The 9,234-nt window shown below is 46.0% G+C and overlaps 1 non-coding gene across 1 annotated transcript; it reads right to left on the reverse strand.

Moving 5' to 3' along the window:
• Positions 1–2,285: 2,285 nt before the first annotated feature.
• Trnak-cuu lies at positions 2,286–2,358 on the reverse strand. Its single transcript has one exon. It is a non-coding gene; the product is annotated as a tRNA-Lys (tRNA).
• Positions 2,359–9,234: the final 6,876 nt, after the last annotated feature.

Raw genomic sequence — 9,234 nt, forward strand, 5'->3', positions numbered from 1 at the left:
CTAACCTTCTCTGTTGTTTTTCTCCCAAACTCAAATAGAATTGTCTTTGAGCTTCCTTTTTGAGTCAATTTCTAAATTAATGAGACTATGAACCCTCAAGAAAGAAATCTTAAAATTCCTTGATAACTGTTATGCCCAGATTGCGACCCCAAAGAAACCACTGAAGACTGAGGATGTCCAGAATACAACAGCAAGGTTTATTCTATAGATAACAAGCCTAGGCAGGGAACTTGTTCCTATACCCAATACAGTGAGGCAGGGAGGAGTTGCTCTTTCTTTGTGAGGCTAGCTATTTAAAGGCAAAAACCGCAGGCCCTTCAGGGTGGTTGTGGGGGGTGGGGGTTTGGCACAGGTGCAGCTTGGATTGGTTTATTTTTATTTTTGAAGATCTCTGTTCTCTTTTAATTGGGTGAGGGTATGTAACCTTTGAATTTACTGGTTGGGGTTTACAATTATCATTTTGGGGGCTGTTGGAAACAAGTCCCAGGCTTTGTCCTTAAGCTGCCATGGGGGCTGGCTGCCTTGCACGTGCTGACTGTGGGGGCTGACTCAGTGGCCCAGGCTCTGTTCTTGAGCTGCCATGGGGGCTGGCTGGCCTAGCATGTTCACATTGATCCATGCACGCAGCTCTAAGTTGGTGAGGGGTCCTAGACAGTAAACAACTGGCTGAACCTTGAGCAGTCAGAGTACAGGCAGAAAGGGAGCTACTGCAAGGACTATGTCTTTTGTTCATGGCCCTCCCAGAAACTGCTTGCTTCAGTCTCAGGAAACTGAAATTGAGGCCTGATCTCTGAGAGGAGACTGAGCAGCCTGTGATGGTGTCTGCCTGGTCCTTTCAATAACAATGTTACCAAACTTAGGGACATAGCCTATGCCCCATTAGCCACCTATCCTTAAGTCAATTAAAAGAGCCAAATTAACAGTGAGAACCAGAGAAGGGGGATTTTTCCTGTGACCACATTGGGAAGAGTGACAAGGAGATCTAGCAAGCCTGCAAGTCCATCTACAGTGTCCTAACTGGAGACTACAAGTTAATTATAAGGCCAGGGTTATGCATAGCTAGCAGCCCTGGCGAAGTGTGGTCCCACCCATCATTGTCTCGAAGTAAAGTGATCTCACAAGTTGTGAATCTTTTTCTAGGAGAAAAATTTCCTCTCTGGCTGACCCAGGCTTTATTAGGATTCTCTTCTTTCAGCATGAAATTGCAGAGGAATTACCATCTGCCTGTCTTTCTGTTCATCCATCTGGTCCTGTCCATCTGTCCTCTTGTCCCTTTGTCTGGACCCAGTTTTGCCCTTTTGTATCTGTAGCTGGGTTCAACTGTAATTGTACTCTCAGATCTGTGACCTGTAGCCTCACTGGTGGGTTTGTCCTGTTGCCTTACCAACACAGAGACTTGACATATATCTATCAGTTTCCCAGTGTTGTGAGATATTTGATGACACTGTGTGAAGATATGTCACTGTGATTGGTTTAATAAAGAGCTAAACAGCCAATAGCTAGGCAGGAGATATAGCTAGGACTTCTGGAGAGAGAAAGCTCTGGGAAGAAGAAAGGTGAAGTCACCAGCTGGAGCCAAGACATGTAGGAGGAGAGATAACAAGCCACAAGTCACGTGGCAACATGTAGATGAATAAAAATGGTTTAATTTAAGTGATGAGAGTTAGTGGGACAAGCCTAAGCTAAAGGCTCAGCATTCATAATTAACTTGCTGAGCAGGATTATGTGGGTTGCTCAGTAGGATTATCTAGATATCTTCAAGGGCCATAAACCACAGACAGAATGTCCGCAGTAGCATAGGTCCCTGTATCCATTCCCGTTGTTCCTGAGGTCCTTCCTGGAACTGAGTACAGCAGGTGGTCTAAGATGGTGGCCCTACCCTAAAATGGAGTCTGTATTGCTTTCACACTAGCTGTCCTAGAACTTGCTTTATAGACCAGGCTGCTGTGGATATCACTCTATATAAATAAAACACTGATTGGCCAGTGACCAGGCAGGAAGTATAGGCGGGACAAGGAGAGAGGAGAATTGGGGGAACAGGATGAAGGAGGGGGAGACACTGCCAGCCACCGCCAGGATAAGCAGCATGTAAAGATGCCGGTAAGCCATGAGCCACGTGGCAAGGTATAGATTTATAGAAATGGGTTAATTTAAGATATAACAAGAAGCCTGCCATGGCCATACAGTTTATAAGTAATATAAGCATCTGGATGATTATTTTATACATGGGTTGTGGGACTGTGGGGCTTGGTGGGACCTGGAGAGAAGCTCTCCAGCAACAATGGCGCCCAACGTGGGGCATGAACCCACGACCCTGAGATTAAGAGTCTCATGCTCTACCAACTGAGCTAGCCGGGCTCCCAGCAGCAAGAGAGCATGGCACATCCCCATCTCGGGTCTCCAGGGCCCTCCCTTGCCCCTACCTTGTAGGCATGACAGTTACTGAAGCCTCAATGGGGGTTGGAACTTCCAGACCAAAGCTGGAATGGCTACCCACTACACCAGGCTGTCCTCGAACTCACAAAGATCCACCTGCCTCTGCCTCCCAAGTGCTGGGATCAAAGATGTGCACCACCACTGCCTGGCTTCATGTGTTGTTTTTGACAACTTCATTTGTGATGTCTTCAGGAAAAAACACTGTCTTTGTATGCAATTCTGTCTGAATCAGTTGTGTTGAAGTTTCTTGACTCTCAGGCATCAGGAAAGGCAAACTTGATCCCAGGGTGAGAGTCTTTTTCATTTTTTTTCTTCCCTTAATTTTTCCTGTCTTTTTTCTTGCCTCAACACAATAGGAATTATCTCAGTTCTGGATGTCAGTGCCACTGTGGGAGATGTGGTTCCATGCCTTTGCTCAGGAAACAGAGATATGATCCATGCTCATGCTCTCTGAGGGTTGTGAGGTAGGTCCTCTCAGACTCTCTCCTTCGCTTGTAGATGGCTGTCTCTTGCCTCCTGATCCATCACAACACCTACCTTCTCTGCCTTTATTCTGTTCTGGTCTCCCTCCCCTTTTTGGTAAGGATATCGGTTGTTGTGGTCAGAGTTAGAATGATCCTATAGGCCCAAATGTTTGAATGCTTGGTCCCCAGTTAGTGGAACTGTTTGAGAGGGATTAGGAAATGTGGCCTTGTTGGAGGAAGTGTGTCATTAAGGGCGGTCTTTAAAGTCTCAAAAGCCACATGCCAGGCTCAGTCTCTCTCTCCCACCCTCATGCCTCCTCCCCCACACTCCTGATCAGGTTGTAACGCTCTTAGCTACTGCTCCAGTACCATGCCTGCCAGCTTCCTGCCATGATGATCATGGGCTAACCCTCTGAAACTGTAAGCAATTCCCCCAATTAAATGCTTTCTTTTATAAGAATTGCCTTGGGGGCTGGAGAGATGGCTCAGAGATTAAGAGCACTGACTATTCTTCCAGAGTTCCTGAGTTCAATTCCCAACAACCACATGGTGGCTCACAACCATCTGTAATGAGATCTGGTGCCCTCTTCTGGCCTGCAGGGATACATGCAGGCAGAACACTGTATATATAATAAATAAGCAAATCTTAAAAAAAAAAAAAAAAAAAAAAAAAAAAGAATTGCCTTGGTCATAGTTTCTCTTCACAGCAATAGAACATTGACTAAGACACCAGTCTTATCAAATTAATGCTCACCCTAATGATCTGAATTTCACTATCTTCAAATACAGACCCCATTTGAGGTATAGGAGGTGAGTTCCACATAAGATCATGGGATGGGATGTAAGCCAATAACTCTACACATCTAGAATGTGCTAAGGGCTTTGATCGGCTGAGCTCTCCTCCATCAAGGAGAGTAGGCAAAGGAGAGAGAAAGGTGGCTGTCCCCTGCCCTTGGGTCCCTGTTCCCTGTCACTGCAGCCTGCCTCTGAAGCCACTGAAGCGTTCCAAGGGTCTAATTAATGGGCTTCTCCTCGGAGGCTCAGCAGAAGTCCTAATGTTCAACACAACATTCTAATTACTTTTTAAGTGCACCCTAATCATGACGGCACCGTGGCAGAGAGCCTGATGAACGGCGGGAGCTCTTCTTGCAGAGGACAGCTTTCCACGAATGCTCTGCTCTCAGGGAACAAGGGAGGTCCACGTACAGGCCTTTCAAGGGAAGTAAGAGCAGGTCGCTGTCACGCCCTCAGTGGTTGCAGGGACCTTCTGGGTTTCTTCTTTCTGGCTAAGGGGTATGAGAAATGGGGAACCGTGCTCAATGAAATAGCGTAAGCAGAAGGCTTGGCCGAGGTGTGCTCTCAGCCAGCATCCTGGGCAGGCCAGCGTGATGGACTCAAGCCCCCGTCAAGCGTCCTCTGAGGCAGAATGATCTGTCTGAAATTCAGACCCGATTGAAAAAACTTAACAACCTCCTTTACTCAAGCATGGCTCATATAGAAGAAAGGGGATCAACAGCCTGGGCCTCGCCCACCAGGCACAGCTCCCTCTTCTGCTTCTTCTTTCTTGTCTATCTTACCTCTCTTCTTCCCTGTTTCTCTGTCTGTCTGCCTGCCTGCGTCTCTCATGTCCCCACTCTGACATGGCCTTTCCCTCTCCCCTCCCCCAATACACCTCTTACACTAACTCTGTTGCATGTGGAGTAAAGATTACTTAGTGGCACATCTTGGCAGGGCCCACCGAAAGGCACCTACTTAGCCTTTCTTTTTCTTTCTTGGTTTCTTCCCTCCTTCCCTCCTTTCCTTCTCTCTCTCTCTCTCTCTCTCTCTCTCTCTCCTCTCTCTCTCTCTCTCTCTCTCCATCTATCTGTCTGTCTATCTATCTATCTATCTATCTATCTATCTATCTATCTATCTATCTATCTATCATCATTACAGAAGTCCCAGATCAAAACATCAGCAGGGCCAAGTTCCCTCTAAAATCTGCACCTCTTCCCAGATTTCAGTGGCTTGCTCACAGTCCCTGCTCTTGGGTGTATTGGTTACATTTTCCATTCCTATAACAGGAAACGTGATAGAAGCCCCTTGAGAGGAGGAGTTATTTTGTCTCACTGTTTCAGAGGGTCTCAGTCCATGACGTGGCAAGGGAGCTGACTAGACTAAACCAGCAGCACGTAAACCCTTCAAAGGCCCCCCTAATGACCTGGTTCCCCCAGCCAGGACCTACCTCCCAAGGGCTCTGGAGCCTTCTAAAATAGCACCCCCAAGTGGGGAACAAGCCTGTGTGAGGGGCCTTTTAGACTCAGGCTCCAACTCTTGGCTTGAGGCTGGCTCTATTAGTTTGATCCTTCTCCATATGGCATTCATTCTTGCTTTGTCTTCGAGTGACCCAGTTTTTATAATGACCCAGGACATTATTTTCAAATGCCTAAGGCTGGAGGCTGGAAACAGGTAAGCCACAGGCCAAACTGAGATATATGCTTCTATTTTCAGAAGTAAACTCAAATGCTTCAGGTGGACCCACCTCCTCTGTCTGGTCCCCTCTCCTCCCTCCCTTACATTTGTAGTTACTACCTGATCTTAGATTTTGAGATTCTAACTTCTCAAGTTTGGGAGAGTAAGGATGCTTGGCATTGGAGAACCAGACTGCGAGACTCTAAAAATACAAAGCATCTACTTTCTGCTCCTACCCAAGATAACCAGGACCTCCCTGAGACTGACCACGGAGTTCCAAGGTCAGAGCACAGCTTCTGGAAGACCTAGTGGGTGGCTGGATCAGGGGCACACATATTGGAACAGAGGAGCCTTGTATGTTGGGCTTCTCAGAGGGTTTCCACATACCTCAAAGGGCTAGGAATCTTCTCTAAGATTGCTCATTTGCATCCATTTGCATAAACTCCCGTGGTGCTTTCGCATTCCAAGTCAGGCTCTGGACTCTATGAAAGTGACTAAGAAACAGAGAGATTGCTTGTGTGTATTTTAGTGTTGTTTTAACCTTACAGTATTTATTTTGTAATATAGATTGCACTGTATGCAATGTATTTACTAGATAACACAGAATGTTTATATAATGCACACTCATACTTAGGACATAGTAATGTATTATAACATAAACCCAAGTACCACTATTAAGTTTTTTGTTATATTTTACAAGAATTTTAAGATTTGTATTTATCAGTGTATATGTCTGTAAGCCATTGTGCATGTGTGGAGGTCAAAGGACAAGTTTGTGGAGTCCATTCTCTCTGTCTTCCTTTACTGGGGTGCTGGGAATCAAACTCAGGTCATCAGAATTGCTTGGCAAGTACTTTACGCACTAAGCCGTCTTGCTGGACCCTCTCCAGGAGATTTTGAATAAGCAGAAGTAGGCTGTATTAGACAGGGTTCTCTAGAGGAACAAAATTGATAGAATGACTATGTATTATAAAAGATATTTGTAAGATTGCCTTGTACGGTAAGTACTGGGAGGTCCAATGATGGCTGTCTCCATGCTAGGGAGGCCTAGGGCCCCCCAGCTACTCGGTCTGCGAAGCTGGTGCCTCAGCAGTTCCGGTCTGGCATTGAAGGTCTGGAGGACTCCTGGAGAGTCACCTGTCTTCAGTCCATGTTAGGAGGCTGGGGGAGCTGGGGTCCCTCTCTCTCATCTACTATGCTAGTGAGACCTGGCAGCACCAGCAGCCAGCGGGCAGCCACAGGGGTAATGAATCCACCTGCAAGAAGGAGGGGGGGGAAGGCAGGGAGCACGGAGGAAGCACGGATTTCACGCAGGCCTCGTTATGTCTGAGTCACCCTTTGGAAGGTGTCATCCCTTGAGGGAGGGTGTTCTCCCCCAGTTAATACTTTCTGGAAACACACAGACATATAGACACACACACACACAGAGAGAGAGAGAGAGAGAGACAGAGAGACAGAGAGACAGAGAGACAGAGAGATAGACAAAGAGATAGATGATGATAGATAGATAGATAGATAGATAGATAGATAGATAGATAGATAGACAGACATGTTCCTGTAGACAGACTTTCTTTCCTGCTACCAGCCCCAAATAACAACACAGAGACTTGTTAATTATGAAAGCTTGGTCTTAACTTAGGCTTGTCTCAACTAGCTCTTATAACTTAAATTAACCCATTTATATTAATCTATGTTCTGTCATGTGGTGTCACCTCTCATCTTGCACCTCCTCTTTTCCTCTCCATCTGGCTAGAGACTCCTCCCTCCTTCTTCCCAGAGTTTTCTCTGTCCCCAGAAGTCCCAGCCTAACCTCTTCCTAGCTCTTGGCCATTCGAGCTTTTCACTACACCAATCACAGCAATACATGTTTCACAGAGTGTACAAATAGCCCACAGCATGCTCCCTTAGTAGATTCCAGATCCTGTCAAGTTGACAACCAAGATTTGTCATAATATGGAATGAGTTGTTCTCAGCACATCATGGTGACACCATTCACCTTTCTCTCCATCTGCCTTTACTGGACCAAGCTAGGCATGACCAAGGCCTCTCCTATTTAAGCCAGTTTCATCTGAGGCATTAATGGAGTCTTCGCTTTTGGCTTGGGAGAGTCAGACTGCTGTGGAATAATCATTCTGTACACTGTGAAAATGTGTTGCTCTCATTGATAATAAAAATCTGATTGGCTGATAGCTAAGCAGGATTTTCGGAGCAGAGAGAGTGCTGGGAAGAAGAAGGGCAGAGTCTGAGGGGCCAAGATGAATGTGCCATGTTAAAAGAAGTTACAGCCATGTAATAGAGGGTAGATAAGAAATATGGGTTAATTTAAAATGTAAGAGTTAGCTAATAATAAGCCTGAGCTATTGGCCGAGCATTTGTAATTAATAAGTTTCTGTGTGGTTATTTGGGAACTGGCTTGTTGTTGGTTGTTTTTGCTTTTTTGGGGGTCCTGCCACCCAGCTCGCAAATAAATCACATGGAGTCTTATTTTTTCTTATAAATGCCTGGCCTTAGCTTGGCTTGTTTCTTGCCAGCTTTCTTTAACTTAAATGAGCCCATCTACCTTTTGCCTTTGGGCTTTTACCTTTCTCTGTTTCTGTATACCTTTCATTATTTCTTACTCCATGGCTTGCTGTGTAGCTGGGTGACTGACCCCTGTTGTCATCCTCTTTGTTTTCTCATTCCTCCTTCTTTCTCTTTCTTCTCTTTCTATTTCTTCTCTCTGCCTGCCAGCCCTGCCTATCCTTTTTCCTGCCTCACTATTGGCCATTCAGCTCTTTATTAGACCATCAGGTGTTTTAGACAGGCACAGTAACACAGCTTCACAGACTTAAACAAATGCAACACAGAAGAATGCAACACATCTTTGCATCATTAAACAAATGTTCTACAGCATAAACAAATGTAACAGATCTTAAAATAATATTCTACAACACCAGCTGGCGGGAGAGAAAAGTCCGCCTACATCAGACCATGCTCAGTCCCGGGCTCTGTGCACACAATGCCTCTCGGGTGTGGTTGGGAGTAAGGATGGAGGAGCTGTCCCATCCAACTCTTGAATCTCCAAGGCTCAGATAGCACTGCAGGGGACCAGCTCAGAGTTAAGGCAGGGCATGCTGAGTGGCATGCAGTTCTTGCCTTAGCCAGCCTTTAGACCAGCCAGGAGAGTGAAAGCTTAGCGCTTTGGCAAAAACAAGAGTTCTTCAGAGACAGGAGTGTGTGAGTGTGAGCTGGAGTGTTTTCCTGTTGCTTGCCTAACCACATCGTGGTGTCCACTCTCCTTGGGAAACACCTCCAGTCTTTGATGGTTTGGGAGGGGTGGGGAGAGGGGTGGAATTCTTTTTTTTTCCTTCCACTCCCCTTCCAGGTGGTGAAAGCGAGTCTCTGATTGCTGACTGGTCTGCAGTGATTAGCATGCAAAATACAAATGCCCTCCTTGTGCTTATGGGCTTGACTAGGTTCTTGTTCACTGACCTTCCAGAAAGATCTACTGAGACCTGTGTCTGAAGTGACACAGACCTGTCTGCAGGATCCAGGACTGTTCTGAATGAACCAAGCAACAGACTCTGTTGGATGTCTTGGAAGAAACATCTGGGGAGACATATTCCAGTACTAGGTAGAAATCTAATCTCTCCCAAAGATGATAGGGAAGCAACTCCCATTCTTATAACCCATTTGAGTAAGTGATACGATCTGTTTCTAGGCAACTCCATCCCTCCAGCACCGTTGATTTCACATGGGAAAATAAATTCTCACATCTAGTGCTCATGAATGAAGCCTGTGGTCCAGACTAGCTTGAACGCAGAACCTCTGTTCCTTGAGGTAATCCTTGATACAGTCTTGCAAATGCTAGACGCCTCTCTTAGAGAGTAGAGTTCTTCCTCCC

This window comes from Peromyscus leucopus, chromosome 17 (assembly GCF_004664715.2).
Source record: "Peromyscus leucopus breed LL Stock chromosome 17, UCI_PerLeu_2.1, whole genome shotgun sequence".
NCBI classification, from domain to species: Eukaryota; Metazoa; Chordata; class Mammalia; order Rodentia; family Cricetidae; genus Peromyscus; species Peromyscus leucopus.